Source organism: Lissotriton helveticus, chromosome 5_1, assembly GCF_964261635.1.
Source record: "Lissotriton helveticus chromosome 5_1, aLisHel1.1, whole genome shotgun sequence".
Taxonomy (NCBI): Eukaryota; Metazoa; Chordata; class Amphibia; order Caudata; family Salamandridae; genus Lissotriton; species Lissotriton helveticus.
Genome location: NC_136065.1, coordinates 582,629,154 through 582,648,039, shown reverse-complemented (window position 1 = coordinate 582,648,039; position 18,886 = coordinate 582,629,154). Strand labels below are relative to the sequence as shown.

Sequence of the window (18,886 nt, the reverse complement as noted above, 5' to 3'; positions counted from 1 at the left end):
GGGTTTAATCCATCACCGTGCTTTAGCTCACTACGCCACCCCAGTTCAGACATGGCCATATGCAAATCAGTCTGACCCTGTGCCTCATGGGAACAGTCCAGCCCGAACTGCCAAGCCATGTCTTCCCTGGACCGGAATCAAGCTTCCCAGGACCGGTTTCTGGCATTACAGCCGTCTTCAGCCGGGCTTGCTTGACTCCAGTGGCAAAGTGAGCAAGGGACTCACGTCTGAGCATACCCTGCCAACTTAGGGCGAACAAAGAAAAACCAAAGGTGGTGATGGACGGAGCGTTGACAATACAAACACTCACCCCCAGTCAACTGATCTGGGTTTAATCCATCACCGTGCTTTAGCTCACTACGCCACCCCAGTTCAGACATGGCCATATGCAAATCAGTCTGACCCTGTGCCTCATGGGAACAGTCCAGCCCGAACTGCCAAGCCATGTCTTCCCTGGACCGGAATCAAGCTTCCCAGGACCGGTTTCTGGCATTACAGCCGTCTTCAGCCGGGCTTGCTTGACTCCAGTGGCAAAGTGAGCAAGGGACTCACGTCTGAGCATACCCTGCCAACTTAGGGCGAACAAAGAAAAACCAAAGGTGGTGATGGACGGAGCGTTGACAATACAAACACTCACCCCCAGTCAACTGATCTGGGTTTAATCCATCACCGTGCTTTAGCTCACTACGCCACCCCAGTTCAGACATGGCCATATGCAAATCAGTCTGACCCTGTGCCTCATGGGAACAGTCCAGCCCGAACTGCCAAGCCATGTCTTCCCTGGACCGGAATCAAGCTTCCCAGGACCGGTTTCTGGCATTACAGCCGTCTTCAGCCGGGCTTGCTTGACTCCAGTGGCAAAGTGAGCAAGGGACTCACGTCTGAGCATACCCTGCCAACTTAGGGCGAACAAAGAAAAACCAAAGGTGGTGATGGACGGAGCGTTGACAATGCAAACACTCACCCCCAGTCAACTGATCTGGGTTTAATCCATCACCGTGCTTTAGCTCACTACGCCACCCCAGTTCAGACATGGCCATATGCAAATCAGTCTGACCCTGTGCCTCATGGGAACAGTCCAGCCCGAACTGCCAAGCCATGTCTTCCCTGGACCGGAATCAAGCTTCCCAGGACCGGTTTCTGGCATTACAGCCGTCTTCAGCCGGGCTTGCTTGACTCCAGTGGCAAAGTGAGCAAGGGACTCACGTCTGAGCATACCCTGCCAACTTAGGGCGAACAAAGAAAAACCAAAGGTGGTGATGGACGGAGCGTTGACAATACAAACACTCACCCCCAGTCAACTGATCTGGGTTTAATCCATCACCGTGCTTTAGCTCACTACGCCACCCCAGTTCAGACATGGCCATATGCAAATCAGTCTGACCCTGTGCCTCATGGGAACAGTCCAGCCCGAACTGCCAAGCCATGTCTTCCCTGGACCGGAATCAAGCTTCCCAGGACCGGTTTCTGGCATTACAGCCGTCTTCAGCCGGGCTTGCTTGACTCCAGTGGCAAAGTGAGCAAGGGACTCACGTCTGAGCATACCCTGCCAACTTAGGGCGAACAAAGAAAAACCAAAGGTGGTGATGGACGGAGCGTTGACAATACAAACACTCACCCCCAGTCAACTGATCTGGGTTTAATCCATCACCGTGCTTTAGCTCACTACGCCACCCCAGTTCAGACATGGCCATATGCAAATCAGTCTGACCCTGTGCCTCATGGGAACAGTCCAGCCCGAACTGCCAAGCCATGTCTTCCCTGGACCGGAATCAAGCTTCCCAGGACCGGTTTCTGGCATTACAGCCGTCTTCAGCCGGGCTTGCTTGACTCCAGTGGCAAAGTGAGCAAGGGACTCACGTCTGAGCATACCCTGCCAACTTAGGGCGAACAAAGAAAAACCAAAGGTGGTGATGGACGGAGCGTTGACAATACAAACACTCACCCCCAGTCAACTGATCTGGGTTTAATCCATCACCGTGCTTTAGCTCACTACGCCACCCCAGTTCAGACATGGCCATATGCAAATCAGTCTGACCCTGTGCCTCATGGGAACAGTCCAGCCCGAACTGCCAAGCCATGTCTTCCCTGGACCGGAATCAAGCTTCCCAGGACCGGTTTCTGGCATTACAGCCGTCTTCAGCCGGGCTTGCTTGACTCCAGTGGCAAAGTGAGCAAGGGACTCACGTCTGAGCATACCCTGCCAACTTAGGGCGAACAAAGAAAAAACAAAGGTGGTGATGGACGGAGCGTTGACAATACAAACACTCACCCCCAGTCAACTGATCTGGGTTTAATCCATCACCGTGCTTTAGCTCACTACGCCACCCCAGTTCAGACATGGCCATATGCAAATCAGTCTGACCCTGTGCCTCATGGGAACAGTCCAGCCCGAACTGCCAAGCCATGTCTTCCCTGGACCGGAATCAAGCTTCCCAGGACCGGTTTCTGGCATTACAGCCGTCTTCAGCCGGGCTTGCTTGACTCCAGTGGCAAAGTGAGCAAGGGACTCACGTCTGAGCATACCCTGCCAACTTAGGGCGAACAAAGAAAAACCAAAGGTAGTGATGGACGGAGCGTTGACAATACAAACACCTACCCCCAGTCAACTGATCTGGGTTTAATCCATCACCGTGCTTTAGCTCACTACGCCACCCCAAACGCTCCGTCCATCATCCCCTTTTGTATCGCTTTGTTCGCCCTAAGTGTGGCAGGGTATGCTCAGACGTGAGTCCCTTGTTCACTTGGCCACTGGATTCAAGATAGCCTGGCTGATGAGGATTATGAATCCGAAACCGGTCCCAGGATGCTTGTTTCCGGTCCAGGGAAGACATGGCTTGGCAGTTCGGGCTGGACTGTTCCCACGAGGCACAGGGTCAGACTGATTTGCATATAGCCATGTCTAAACTGGGGTGGCTGAGTGAACTAAAGAATGGTGATGGATTAAACCCAGATCAGTTGACTGGGGGTGAGTGTTTGATTTGTTCAAACGCTCCGTCCATCATCCCCTTTTGTATCGCTTTGTTCGCCCTAAGTGTGGCAGGGTATGCTCAGACGTGAGTCCCTTGTTCACTTGGCCACTGGATTCAAGATAGCCTGGCTGATGAGGATTATGAATCCGAAACCGGTCCCAGGATGCTTGTTTCCGGTCCAGGGAAGACATGGCTTGGCAGTTCGGGCTGGACTGTTCCCACGAGGCACAGGGTCAGACTGATTTGCATATAGCCATGTCTAAACTGGGGTGGCTGAGTGAACTAAAGAATGGTGATGGATTAAACCCAGATCAGTTGACTGGGGGTGAGTGTTTGATTTGTTCAAACGCTCCGTCCATCATCCCCTTTTGTATCGCTTTGTTCGCCCTAAGTGTGGCAGGGTATGCTCAGACGTGAGTCCCTTGTTCACTTGGCCACTGGATTCAAGATAGCCTGGCTGATGAGGATTATGAATTCGAAACCGGTCCCAGGATGCTTGTTTCCGGTCCAGGGAAGACATGGCTTGGCAGTTCGGGCTGGACTGTTCCCACGAGGCACAGGGTCAGACTGATTTGCATATAGCCATGTCTAAACTGGGGTGGCTGAGTGAACTAAAGAATGGTGATGGATTAAACCCAGATCAGTTGACTGGGGGTGAGTGTTTGATTTGTTCAAACGCTCCGTCCATCATCCCCTTTTGTATCGCTTTGTTCGCCCTAAGTGTGGCAGGGTATGCTCAGACGTGAGTCCCTTGTTCACTTGGCCACTGGATTCAAGATAGCCTGGCTGATGAGGATTATGAATCCGAAACCGGTCCCAGGATGCTTGTTTCCGGTCCAGGGAAGACATGGCTTGGCAGTTCGGGCTGGACTGTTCCCACGAGGCACAGGGTCAGACTGATTTGCATATAGCCATGTCTAAACTGGGGTGGCTGAGTGAACTAAAGAATGGTGATGGATTAAACCCAGATCAGTTGACTGGGGGTGAGTGTTTGATTTGTTCAAACGCTCCGTCCATCATCCCCTTTTGTATCGCTTCGAACTAACACGAGCCTTAAAGTAACATTACATTACAAATGTGAGCAACATAACACATCCCCTCCCCATACAAAATTAACAATGAATAAAAAAAATAAAAAAACACAAAAGGAACAATAATTTTTTTCTAAGAAAAACATCATAACATACAAAAGGTCTATCCTACAAAAACTCACATGACATACTCATTCAACCACGCCGGTAACATTCTTTTTCTCTTGGTGCAAACAGCATCCTCCCCAATGCTTGACTGTATATTTTTGTCAGTGCCACAACCACCGTCCACTAAGGTTTTACTCACAGCACCATCCATGGCTAATTCATCCGCCAACCCTTCTCCTTCCCTTAATTGAGAAGGCACATCCGACACATCCACATTACAAGAACTACTCTGAGACTGTACACCATGCTTTTCCTCCAAAGCTAAACGAGATTGCAAGTCACTATTTTCAAAATAATCTTCCACCCATTCAAAATCCCTTGATACATCACCACTAGACTCCACCCTATCATGATCTAAACTGATATCAAATGCAACATCCTTGAGATTCCAAACTTTCCCATCATCCAGTCTAACTGAGTTTCTAAAAACCTCAACCACCTGTTTAGCCACATCAAACTTGTTCTCACCTTTCTGAACTTTAAAAGGTTTCTTAACACGAACCCAGTCTCCAATCTTAATCTGAGTGTCCTTAGCACCATGATGTTTGTCATAATATTCTTTGCTCCTTGAATGCACATTTTCCAAATTCTTCCTCACTTCATCAATTGACCACTTTTCCAGTTTACCTCCAAACATCCATCCCGGGCTAAACTTACATCTTGGAGACCTGCCCCTCAATATCACAAAAGGGGATAACCCTGTACTATTATGCACAGTAACCCTGTAAAACCATACTGCCTTCTGTATTTGCACCTTCCAATCCAAATTCTTATTAATAGCTGCTTGCAAAATTCCTTTAATCACTCTATTGAAAGGTTCCACAGTGCCGTTACCACTTGGATTGTATAAAGCTGTGCTTTTATGCTTAATACCACATCTACCAAAATAATCCTGAGCTAATTTAGATAAAAATTGTACACCATTGTCCGTTAAAATGTTTACTGGCAACCCTTCTATAGTAAAAATCTTGTCCAAAAACTTAAGAACAGCTTGGGTATCTACCTTCTCCACAAATTTAACCACCGGCCATTTTGAAAAAAGATCAATGGCAACCAATCCATATTCTTTAAATTCCCCCACCGGACCAAAAATGTCCACAGCAATCGTCTCCCAAGGAAAATTGCGAATCAATCCCTCACTCATCACTGGTTTCAAAGTCCTCAAAGATTTGTCAGCTGAAGAACAAACCGAACATGTCCTCACAAAATTTTCTACCTCCTTATCAATTTTGTGCCACCAAAACAAACTTTTGACAGCCACTTTAGTTCTGACTATCCCAAAATGTCCCTCATGACACATTTGCACAACCCTTTTCCGCAAACTCACAGGGGGAACAATTCTGTCTCCTCTCAGTAATACATCTTTTTCAAAAGATAACTCCAAACGCACTTCCCAAAATGGTTTCAAACTATCAGCAATGAACTTTTCCTTAGGCCATCCTTCACAAATAAACCTAGATACATCAACCAAAATCTTATCTTTACCATGCTCTCTAGCCCAATCCTCTTTACTAATAGTAGGAACACCAGAATCCTGAACTAAAGCCACCCTAAAACTCCCCCACGGGTCATCTACACACTCCTCCAATGGTGTAGGCAATCTGGACAAACAATCCGCTACAACATTATCCCTACCTGGCATGTAACTCAACTTGTAAATATACTCTTTCATACGCATTGAAATTCTTGCCAGTCTAGCCGATGCCGTAGCAGTCCCTTCTGTGGATAAAATATGGACCAACGGCTTGTGGTCGGTCCTAATATGTACCATCTTGCCCCATACAAAAGCACGAAAATGCTCTAGAGCCCATGCACAAGCTAGCGCTTCTCTTTCTATGATGGGGTATGTACCTTCAGCCGGTGATAAAGCTCTGGATGCAAACAAAATAATTATTTCCTTCCCATCACCACCAACCTGCGAAAGTACTGCACATAATCCCTTATCACTTGCGTCAGTAGTCAGTAAACAATCCAAATTAGGGTCAAAACTAGAAAGTGAACTCACTTCCTGTAAATCCATCTTAATCTCTACAAACTCCCTTTCACATTCCTTGGTCCACTCAAATTTCGCATTCTTCTTAAGCAACGATCTAATGTTATAAACTTTCGAAGCAAAATTATTTATGAATTTTGCGCAATATTCTGCCATCCCTAAGAACGATTTTATTTCTTCTTTAGATCTCGGGGCAGGCGCAGCTAGGATACTTTCTACCAAAGACACCTTAGGTCTGACACTATCCTCACTAATCACATGACCAAGGTAAGAAACACTCCTCTCTCCAAATTTACATTTTGACAATTCCACCGTCAAACCAGCTGAATTTAAAATTTCAAACACTCTCATCAGATTGGAGTCATGATTCTCTTTGTTAGTTCCAGTAATCAGAATATCATCCTTTAAAAAACATACCCCCTCCATCTCACCAAACAAATTATGCATTAATCGCTGAAAAACAGCTGCAGCGGATGCCAGGCCAAACGGCATTCTCTTAAATTGATAACAGTCAAACGGCGTGATGAAAGCCGTTAGGTGTCTTGACTCTGGTTCCAAAACCACCTGGTGATAGGCAGCAGAGAGGTCAGTCGTCGAGAAGCATGTTGCCCTTCTTAAGGATGAAACCATCTCATTTATTTTTGGCAAGGGGAACCTTTCTATAACAATATTGTTATTCAGATGGCATAAATCAATGCATAAACACATTTTTCCGTTGGGTTTCCTCGCGACAACTACTGGAGAAATCCATTCAGACGTGTCCACATCCTCAATGACCCCCTTAGACAAAAGACCCTGAATTTCTTTTTTCACTTCCTCCCTTATTAACATAGGAATAGGCCTGACCTTGTGTACCTTCGGCTGAGCATCCCCTTTAAGTATAATCGTGTGCTCGAACCCTTTCAATTTTCCCAACTTTTGACTCACAACATTGGCAAATTTATCGTTCAAAACATCCTCAATCTTGCTGCACTCATCCAGCACCAGTACTTTCTCTTTACTATTTGGATCTAGGATGATATGAAGGTTTTTCTGATCATGCCATCCTAGCACAGATGGCCCCTTTTTTACTATATATAGTTTTCCTCTTGTCACTCTTCCTTTAAAAAGAAAAGAGAGCCATCTAAATCCTAACAAATTTATCCTCTCACCCGTATAACCCACTGGATTCACATCAGATGCATTCAGATGATCCCCTATTCTGTGTACGAACTTCTTTCTCCACACCTCTTCATTTACAATTGTATATGGGGATCCAGAATCCGCTTATACTTTAACCATTACACCACCCAATGACACATTGCAAAGTGGTTTTCCTTCCATTGCCTCTTCACTGATATTAAGCATATAGTTCCCTCTTACATTCTTTACACACACCTCATCATCCTCTTCACTCTCATCCCCATTCAATTCCTCACTCCAAATACACTTAACATTACTACGTCTGCGACACATGTTGCTAAAATGTCCAACCAATCCACATATACCACACTTCTTTTTCAAAGCGGGACACATTTTGCTGAAAGCTAAATGTTCCCGGCTGTCGCAACGATAACACCTCCTTTCCTCTGTATTCCTTTCTCTTCCTTGATTTTTAAATGGTATGCTAGTTCCTTTCCCTTGGAATTGTCTATTCGTGTTCTTTGATGCGCCCTGAATTTTAAACACTGCTGACGATGCCTTTCCAGAATCTTTTTCTGCATCTTTAACAACATTGGCACATCTACCCGACATTTCAGACGTCCTCATAATACCAAGTACATCATCCAAAGGCGCGTCCCCATTCACCCATACACGATCTTGTATAGGCGAATTATCATTGTGCATAATCAGCTGGTTCCGGATAAGATCATCCTGTAGGTTGCCAAATTTACAGTCAATTGCCAACTTCTTCAAGTCATCCACCCATTCATCTACTAATTCTTCCTTCTTTTGCTTCCTTTGGAAAAATGTATGCCTCACTACACCAATACACACCTTAGGTGCAAAGTATCTGTCCATGTCACTTAAGGCATTTTCAAAGTCACTTAATTCTGCATTCACAACTTTTTGCATACGTGAAAATGTCTTTAAACCTTTAGGACCTAATGAATGCAATAAAATTATTTTCTTTTGTTCAGCTTATATTTTCCCTGCTTCATCGATAGCACAAATATAATTGGTAAAATATTCCTTCCATTCTACCCATTTGATCTCCGGTTGTGACCCTGTGGACCAGAAAGGCTGTGGAGGACTAATGGTAAAATTTTGTTGAGCCATATCCTCTTCTACTTCAGCCCTCGTTTGATCACCTCTGTCCATAAAAAGTATATATATATTATTATTATTTCCTTTTTAAAAGTGTCCCGACTTCCTCACCTGTTCCTTTTCTTCAATATAAAAGAAATCTTATTCTTCTTGAACACACCTCCGTTCGCCGAAGATCGTGTTTTTTTTTTTTTTACTTGCCGATGTTATTATTAGTGATTTCCCCCCGCAAAATGGCCACCATGCAAAGGTCACGCTACGTTACCCTGCGCAATGACATCATCACGCACGTCGACGTCCGGTGTATTGAAGTGTTGACGCGATGACTGGCAATACTCGCGCTCGATGGCTGACAACACTCGCGCTCACCGCAGCAATTTCAAATGATGCCAGTCAGGTCAGTTTCAACCGATCATCATTAATTGGCGCAGGTGACAAGGTTACTTCTATTTCCTACCTTGTGAGTGCGTCGTAATTGAACAGCGCGCAAATGGAGGTTCCAGCGAAATCAGCTACAGGAATTATTCCACAAAAGTTCAGTTTCTTTTTTGTTCTCAGCTTCCGTCAAATTAGTCCCAAAATCCATACGTTAGTTTCCTTCTTCTTCTGTGTTTTCCCTCGTCGCCACTTGTTAAGTAACCAATTAGCAGGATTACTTAAGTATCTTTATTTAAGTATTTCAATAAAGGAACAGGTAGTGCCAGGAACACAACTGAACAGGTCTGCAGCCAGTCAATAACTGCCCGTCTTCCTAGAACTCTCTAACACTATTCTATTCTAGGCTCGAACTAACACAAGGCTTAAAGTAACATTACATTACAAATGTGAGCAACATAACATGTGCCTTTCTGCCAGTGTCCTGGGTCACATGACTGAAAATGGTTCTCCATTTGGTGTGATCTTTATTCCTTCCAAACAGGGAACAAAAGGGCCTTGGGTGTGCAAACGGATGCTTCTCTATTGAGGATTATGGCCTGGTGGGTTGTACTCAGCCCTCTCTGAGCCTGAGCTTCAAAAGGGTTGTCCCTAGACCCTCCCTGACTTCTTAGGCTGCCTGCTCCTAATACAACACTGGAAAAATACGCTGACACATGGGCCTGCCTGCCCACTGTTACACTAGATATGTTGGAGCCAAACATACGGTAAGGGGCTGAACATACCAGAACCAGTATAGGGGTAGACAAAGAAAGGGAGCCCTCCACAGCACTTGTGTAAAAATGGTACCCACAGAACCTCTTATCAGAACACTCCTTGACTGTGGATGATTCAGATGAAGCACTGCCATTCTGTCTGATAAAAGAAGAGTGGACATGCTTAACGTGTACCCAGGATCCCCAGATGTGACTCCAAGGGTCAGTTGGCTGACTTGCTAAAGGGGCACAGCAAGCTCACAGTGGCCTTCCCTGCATCAGCCCATCTGACCAGCCCCAACTGGACCTACCCGAGCCCTGCTGATTGAGTGAGTTCTGATCTCCAAGAGGTGTCCCACTAGGTTTAGGACCCTTGACTGGCATCAGAGTGTACTACTCTTTCTTAAAAACTGAACTACAGGCGAACATCCAGATGTTTTGGGCTCTTCGAGGCTGCAAGCAAACTCTTGGCATCAACGGCCACCCATATCTCCTCCCAATGCGAAAGCCCGACGCAAACTGCTGTTTGTGCCAACAACAACTGCCCGAATCTCCTGGCAAGCGAAGCTCCAGAGATGAGCTGCTCTTCATGTTGACAATGCTGACCTCGCTGCTCCTGCCATCATGAAGTTCCAGTTGAGGTTTATTGCATGGACTTGCATGCTAAGAAGGTAAACTCTTCACCAGGACAAACCTGGACCAAGGACCCTGTACCTACGTCACGCTCTATCTCGGTCTGCCTGTGCTTGTGACTTTGACTGCAAGAGTCACTTTGTACTTTTTAGTGCTATTTTTATCTGAAAGTTCATAACTCTGATTCTACTAATTGGATTTTTTAGATTTTACTCTATTTTCTGAATTGGTTTGGGATTTTTGTCAATGTTATTTAATGAATTTCATTTTTTCACGTATTACTGTTTGAGTGCAGCATGAATACTTTACACATTGCCTCTAAGTTAAGCCTGAATGCTTTTGTGCCAAGCTACCAGAGGGTTAAGAACAGGCTTCTTTAGTGACTTTTATGGTTATCCCTTACAAGGTTTTCTTTATTATTTAAGTGGTTGTAAAACATTAGATTACTGGCTAACTGGAGCGTGCGCCCTGGTCAAGCAGCAACCACAATCCTTATCAGGGTAAGGTTCAAGCAAAACCTACATTAACAAGTGTTCAACCCCCTGTTAGCTTCTCACATCGCAGCCAGGCTTAACTTAGAATCAATGTGTAAAGTATTTGTGAAACAGTTTAAACACTAAATCATTAGCAACACTACACAAAAAGATCCCACCACGTGTTAGAATAATAGAGGAGAATGTAATAAATATAACAAAATCAAAATGACAAAAATCAAACCAGTAGATGTGGAGTTATGAATTTTTAAAGAATAAAGTGAAAAATAGCACCTGAAAGCATTAGGTGTCAACCATGGCTATCTGGTCGCGCTGGACTAGGTAAAAGGCAAAATTTTAGGCCGACCTCAATGGAGCATGGCTCGGATAGAGTCGCAGATTAGTCCAGCTAAAGTTTTCCCTTCTCAAGTTTTGTGCCAAGAGGCCCGTTCCTATTGGAGAGGGCTGTGAAGACCAATGAAAGCATCACAGGAGGCTGTCGGCAGAGCAAAGAGGGGGCCTGGCGTCACGGACGTGCGGGCTAGTGCTTCATGTTGGCACTCCCTCATGACTGGTCGATGCTGCAGTGCGAAGAGATGGTCTGGTGGTGGCTCATGCTAATTTTCAGTGCGAGCTGCACGGTCTCAGAGCAAACGAGCCCGTTTGTGGCCTTGAAGATCCCAAAAGCTAGATTTCAGCACCCGTGTGCCACATCAATAGTCCAGGACCTGAGAGGCACCTCTTCGGGGTCAGGAGCTCACTGCAGCTGGGTCCAGGTGCTGTTTGGGGAGCCTTTTATGTATCTAAGGCTCAGATCAGGAGGCCATCAGACCAGCCCTTGGAGTCACTCTAGGGTCCTGGGTTCAAGATGAAGTTTTAGGTCCAGTTCTTCTTCCACAGGCAAGAGGGCAGCCGGTCAGCACATCAGGGAAGCCATTCCTTCAGACTATCAGTCCAGCAGAGTGTCAGTCCTTTCAGCAACACAACACTCCTTCTTCCTGGCACATTATCACTGGTCCAGAAGTGTGCTGAAGAGTTGAGGTGGTGGAGACGCTTCTAGAGGTTCCCCTTTGATGTCCCCGGGCATCCTGCCTTCCCTGTCCTCACTTCATACTAACTAGAGGAAGAAAATATATTATCTATTATTGATATCGAGAACCATATCAATAATCAGTCCTGCTGTAAAAAGGAAATGTGGTCTATTAGTGTTGCCCAGTATAGATGTACCATACACTATATGAATTAATCATAACTATGAGATCAATTTGGTCATTTAAACCATCTTGTATGTTTTTGTTTTGATGTATGCTGAAGACAGATTAGAGGGTATGAGAGAGTGTAAGATTGGAATAAATATATGTACTTTTTAAATGTAATTTCTTGAAGGTATTCATTTTTAAACACAAATTGACTATGACAATGTTCGAATAACAAATACATCCATTTTGTTTTGTATGTTTGTCTCTCCGGTTATTGCATCATGTGCTCTCAGTTCTGTTATGACATATTTTATATGTTGTAAAATAATTTTTGTGCATTTGTTTACATGAGCCCTGCCTTCGTAACTAATTTATGGCAGGGAAACCCCTCTGTACTTGCATTGACTCGCTTCAGACTCACTACAGGTGGTGTGCAGACCTTTGTATGGAGGAACAACACAGCCTATTCAAATGTAAGTTGGCTTGTGCCCCACTCCTCCTTCCCATCCTGCCAGTAATGGCCTATCCAGGCACATCTAAGCTTGCTATTGTGTGTGGCTGATTAGGAGGAATACTCAAAGCCCAACAGTTAGCTACACCCAGTCATGTGATCCTAACAGGCTACAGGCACTAAATGGCTAAGTCAAAAAAAGCTAACTTTCTAAAAGTGTCAGTTTCAGAATTACAATGTAATATCCGATCTCACTGTAAGTTATGATTCCAGAGACATTAAACATGAACTGGCTACCTGTACTCATTTGAAAACTACACTTTTAAAATGAGAAAATGCAATCCCAAAGTTGTCCTACGGGAGAGAAAGGCTTTGCAATAGTGAAAAACTAATTTGAGAGTTTTGTACTACCAGGACATGTGCAACTTAAATGAACATGTTTCACTTTTAAAATACATTGTACGTGGTCCCTGGCTGTCTAGGGCCTGGGCTGTCTAGGGCCTACTGTATGGATGACTTATATGCATTGGCACTGGGTGCCACAATCAGTGCTGCAGGATACTAGTAGCATTTAATTGACACGCCCTGTGCATATGTAAGTCACTTTACTAAGGACTTATATGCAAGTTAAATATTTCAATTGGGTATAGGTGAATGTAACCATGTTTAGAGGACAGAGCACACGCACGTTATCACTGGTTATCAGTGTTAAAGTGCACAGAGTCCTTAGGCCAGCAAAAACAAGATCTGTAAAAATGGAGGAAGAAAGTTAAAAGTTTGGGGGGATACCACCCTAAGGCTGACAAATCTAACAATTGGGCTCTTACTTTTCCCAATGAATAATCTATTTTCTTGCTAAGACCTACAAAGGACCAAGGAAATAAACAACATATAAAAGTGTAGTTGAGTTTCCTAAATTATGTTTAGAACAATGCAACATATGTATATACCATACCAAATGTGTGCTTTTTCATGTGTACGTATACTGGCCACATTCTTTAACTATATGTTTACAGGTGAAGGGCAATTTCCATTCAAATACAGTATTACAGACAACCATACAATTTTGCCATTACTACTTGGCGAACTCCAGCATGGCTTGTCCCAAGCCCAGCCACGGATCCAAGACTGCGTTAATAGCTGCAGTAAATACCATTCGTGGATGCTGGGTACACTTCATTGGTGATACTGTTGGACCTATTTGTGGTCTTCGATACCATCTCCTCGACAAGGCTGACTGATCCTCTTCAGGAAATTGGGGTGTCAGACTCTGATCCCATATCTACTTTCTGTGGAGTTCTGCAAGGCTCCTCTTTAAGTCCTACCCTGTTTAATATATATACGTCTCCCCGTTGGCCAAGGTGATTATATCCTTTGGGTTGGAGGTCCTATCCTATGCTGACGACACACACATAATTGTGTCCATCACAAAAAATGAAGAGGCCTCCGCAGCTAATTTTAACAGCTGCATACAGGCTGTTCCCTTCTGGATGGCAAACAGCTTTCTTCTACTTAATTGGGACAAAACTGAGGTACTAGTCTTCGGCTACCAACAAAATATATGGACCCACTGATGTTGGCCAGAAATGCTTGGATCATACCCTTGCCCTGTTGCCTTGGCATAGAATCTTGGGGTCATAGTTGACAATATGCTCTCTGTTGACCCCCCCAGGTCAAAGAACTGTTTCATCCTCCTTCTGGATTATTAGGACCCTGAGGAAGATCTTTCCATGTCTACAGATTGGAGTATTGTAGTACCCTCTATCTGGACATTAACAGGGGATCCACTTATATGCTGCAACTTGTCCAGAATGATGCAGCGAGACTGATTTTAGATGTTCTGAAATCCCATTCAATCTCCGCTGCCATTCCAAAACTGCATTTGCTCTTTGCCGAAAATCAAATTCTGTTTAAGGCCCTATATATTGTTCACAAGGCTCTTTTTAATTCAGGAAACACAAGGAGATGATGGACGGAGCTTTGAAACTTTTCAGACACTCACCCTCAGTCACAACTCAGGGTTGAATCCATCATCATGCTTTAGCTCACTTTGCCACTTCAGTTCAGACCCAGCTATATGCAAATCAGTCTTGGCCCTGTGCCTCATGGAAACAGACCAGCCCGGACTGCCAAGCCAGGTCTTCCCTGAACCGGAAACAAGCATCCTGGGACTGGTTTCTGGGTATCACCCTTCATTAGCGAGGCTAGCTTGAATCCACTGGAAAAGTGAGCAAGGGACCCACGTCTGGGCATACCCTGCCAACTTAGGGTGAACAAAGCAAACACAAGGAGATGATGGACGGAGTGCTGAAACATTTTAGACACTCACCCCCAGTCACAGATCTGGGTTGAATCCATCATCATTCTTTATCTCACTTTGCCACCTCAGTTCAGACCCAGCTATATGCAAATCAGTCTTGACCCTGTGCCTCATGGGAATAGTCCAGTTCGAACTGCCAAGCCAGGTATTCCCTGATCCGCAAACAAGCATCCTGGGACCGGTTTCTGGGTAACACCCTTCATCAGCCAGGCTAGCTTGAATCCAGTGGCAAAGTGAGCAAGGGAACTCAAGCCCAGGAAGAATCAAACACCTGTTCCAACGCTATGTCCCAGCCAGACAGCTATGATCTGCCAACAAAAATTTGCTGGTAGTGCCTTGGTTCTGGAGGACAAAGTGGGGAGGAAGAACCTTTGATGTGGCTGCATCCAAACTCTGGAATACCCTACATACACCAATCTCTTGTCTAGAGTCACATCTTCTCTTTTGTAAATCATTAAAGACCTGGCTCTTTGCCCTCTAATCTCTTAGAGGATTGACACTTCCCTCCCCTTGACTGATTTCCCGCTACCAGCACCTTGAACCCCTTGTGCATTTGTTTGCACTCTATAATGTGACCATTCATTCATTCATTCATTCAGCTGCTAGTGGAGGAGGGCTATGTGTGAGGTTAGCTACCCCAACATGTAAAAAGAATTCTAGCTACAGAAACGTCAACCAAAAGACATACCAACCCTGGAGAGTGAGGAATCTCCTTCATGCAAAGCTATGACACCTTTTGTTGAAAGCCAGAGTTCCTTGGAAGTCACAAAGCCGATCCACCTGCTTTCAACCAAGATCATCATCATCGGAACATGGAAAATGAGGAACATGTACAATACAGGCAAGACAGCCTAAATTACAGCGGAGATGGAAAAATTCAACCTCGTCCGGCTTGGGATCAGCAAGACCTGATGGACTCAGTTTGGACAGAAGACTGACACCAGGAGGAATGCTGCTGTATTCTGGACACGAGGAAGAGAAATCCAAACATACTAAGGCAGTAGCACTGATGCTAACTCCAGCAGCCAACAGAGCTTTGATTGGATGGGAAGCCCACAGTTCCAGAATCATCACAGCAATCTTCCACACAAAGAAAAAGAGGATCAACATGAATGTTAGTCAGTGCTATGCACTAACAAATAACATCAAAGAAGAGGAAAAAGAAGTTTTACAACAAAATCCAGTCCATCCTGGAGAAATACCTTGAGAGAGACATCACCATACTGATGGGGGAACTTTATTGCCGTGATTGGAAGCGACAAGACTCAGTACGAAGAAGTCGCGGGCAACCATGACCATGGTGATATGAATTGCAGATCCTGAACAGTCTGGTGGTAGGCGGTAGTATATTCTCACACAAAAGAGTATACAAGCAACATGGGTGTCACTGAACCATTCAACAGAAAATCAAATCAACTGTGTCAGAATTGCCAAGAAGTTCTGGAGGTCCCTGCAGGATGTGAGAATGATGAGAGAAGCGGGCATGATGTCAGACCATCACCATGTCGTAGCCAGGCTAAAGCTAATATTATGTTATGTTATAAAGAATTTCTATGGCGCACGTACATCAGATGGTTTCATGGCGCTAGCTCTAGAGTTTGTCGGACCAAGATCGAAGTTACTCATGAGCCTGCCCAAACAACCATGTCTTGAGCATTTTCCTGAAGCTCAGAAGGTTGTTACAAGCCCGGATCTCCAGTGGAAAGGAGTTCCACAATTTGAGGGCCAAGGAGGCAAACCTGCGTCCTCCCTGGTGTTTTAACATGAAGGCAGGGGTGTTTAACAGCTGATGGTGGGCTGAGCACAGGTTGCGGGAGGGGGCATACCTAGATAACAGGCAGTTGATGAATTTAGGGCTCTGGCAGTATAGAGACTTAAAAATTAAGCAACCCGTTTTGAATGCTGCACGTTGGGAAATGGGAAGCCAGTGGAGTTTTTTTAGTAAAGGTCTGGCAGATTGCCATCTTGGTTGCTGGTGGATCAGACTCACAACTTGGTTATGGACAAACTGGAGATGTTTAATTAAGTAGAGTAGCATGACGAGGTAAAGTGAGTTTGCAAAATCTAGGTGTGAAAGTACCAAGGCAATCACTACCTGTATTAACGCTGTGTGGGTGAGCAGACGACTGATCTTCCTGATTTTGCGCAGCTGGAAGAAGCAGGTCAAGACCACTGCCCAGACTTGAGATTTTAATGAGAGATCGTCATTTATGGTGACCCCTAGACTTTTAACAAAGGGGGACAGGGCGGGTTGAGATCCAAGTTCTGTTGGCCAATAGTGTGGGCCCCAGAAGGTCTGACTGTTCCTGGTCAGAACTAGTTCGGTCTTGCCTGGATTAAGTTTTAAATGATTTAGGTCCATCCAATGCTGAATGTGAAGCATGGTGGCCTGGAATTCCTAAATTGAGTTAGGGGAATTATCAATAGTAAAAATCAGCTGAAGGTCATCAGCATAAATACATGTAGTTACCCTCCTGTCCTTCAGGGACTAGATCAGAGGCAAGAGTTATAGATTGAACAGGTGGGGGATAGTGACAATCCCTGTGGAACCCCACACGTAGTCGCAATTTTAAGGGCGGTGAATGGGGCAAGACGTACTGCTTGGGTACGGCCATCGAGAAATGAACCAATCCAATTGAGGGCTGAGCCTTGGATGCCGGCCTGTCTGACACGGTCCATCAGGATTTTATGGTCGACCGTGTCAAATGCGGCCGACAGATCCAGGAGCACCAAGGCCTGAGGGATGCCCTTGTCAGCATTTGCACGTAAGGAGTCCCATACTGCGAGAATCACTGTTTCCGTGGAATGGGCGGGGCGTAAGCCCGCTTGGTGGGGATCTAAGTATTCAGAGTGTTCTATGAAGTTAGATAAAAACTTTGCTACGTGTGCCTCCAGAACCTTGGCAAATAGGGGAGCAAGGAAATGGAGTGATAATAAAATAGATTCAGGAGGGTTGGCTCCCGGTTTCTTTAGGAGGGGGACGACTATGGCATTCTTAAATGCACTAGGGACCTTGCCCTGCAAGAGGGACTTGTTAAAAAAAGGCATTATGGTGTGCGGCAGGGCCGAGAGGGTGTCTTTTAGAATGTGAGGTGGGCAGCAATCCCTGGGGGAGCCTGATTTAACTCTGGACAATAAGTCCAGGAAGGACTGAGTACTAATAGCAGGAAAGTGATCTAAGGTGGACCGATTCATCAACCTTGTTCCAGGGGGCTCCATGGTGCTGGGTATGGGGATGCTAGCTTTGCTGTTGGAGATTTTTTCCATGAAGTAGTTGTTCAAAGAGTTACATAGTTCTTGGGTGGGTGTCTGTTTAGGACGTATTCTATCTGCATTGCAAAGATCATTGACTATAGAGAAAATTTCCTTTGACCTATTGTGGGAGCTCAGGATTCTATCAGAGAAGTGGGCAGCTTTGACAGCAGTAATGGCATTCTTATATTCTTTCTGCGCCTTTTGGTATAGGAGTTTCTATTCAGGGGAGTAACTTAACCTCCATCTCCTTTCTTTTTGGCGGAGAGCTAACTTTTATTTTTTTAGCTCCATAAAGAAGCATTTCTGTGCATCGGCTCTGCGAGTGAAGTTTAGTTTTCTAAGCGGGGCATGTGTGTTGCTGGCCGCTAGTAGCCAGGCTAAGATGTTTTCTTCCGTGATATTGATATAAGGGGTGCGATCTGGGGCCGAGCTAGCCAAGGGCCCTCCATTTCCTTATCATGCCACCCTCAGCCGTGGGGCTCTTACTTTTGAAGGAGACCATTGCTGTGAATTTTATTAGATAGTGATCCGACCATATGCATGGCAGGATCGTGGGCACGGATACTGTTAGATTTGTGGTCCAAACTTGATCCAGTGGGTGGCTGAGGATATGTGATGAGTAAATTTGAGATTGGTTAGTAGGTCAAATAATTAAGCAGTCATTGCACCAGTAATTCAGATCACCAATTAACAGTATATTAGCATAGTTTGTGGCGAGGTTAGCTATCTGTTCACTCAGCGATAGAGGAAATAAGGGCATATGCTGTGGGGGCCTGTTGACAAGGACACAGATGAGAGTTCCAGAACTGGAGTCTAGTCTAATGACCATATTCTCCACAGCGGGGAGGCTCAAGGGGGTAATAGAGGTGAAGTTATGGTCTTTATGGATAATCGCGGCTATTCCGCCACCAGTTTTTTTTTTACGGTCGGTTCTCATGTAATATATAGTAGTCCTGCGGTAGTGCAGCTAGCATTTCAGGGGTAGAATCGTGATTTAGCAAAGTTTCCGTGACC

General features: G+C 45.1%; 1 protein-coding gene across 3 annotated transcripts in view; it reads right to left on the bottom strand.

Moving 5' to 3' along the window:
• LOC144753278 (uncharacterized) overlaps window positions 1-18,886 on the bottom strand; it is a 92,534-nt gene that overhangs the window by 55,023 nt on the left and 18,625 nt on the right. Inside the window, exon 1 of one of the 3 annotated variants that reach the window (XR_013594286.1) lies at window positions 8,523-8,636. The exons of the other annotated variants lie outside the window; for them this stretch is intronic. The gene's annotated coding sequence lies outside the window, so the exon portion shown is untranslated. Of the gene's footprint in view, window positions 1-8,522; window positions 8,637-18,886 lie in introns of those variants that run through there. 3 annotated transcript variants of the gene reach the window in all.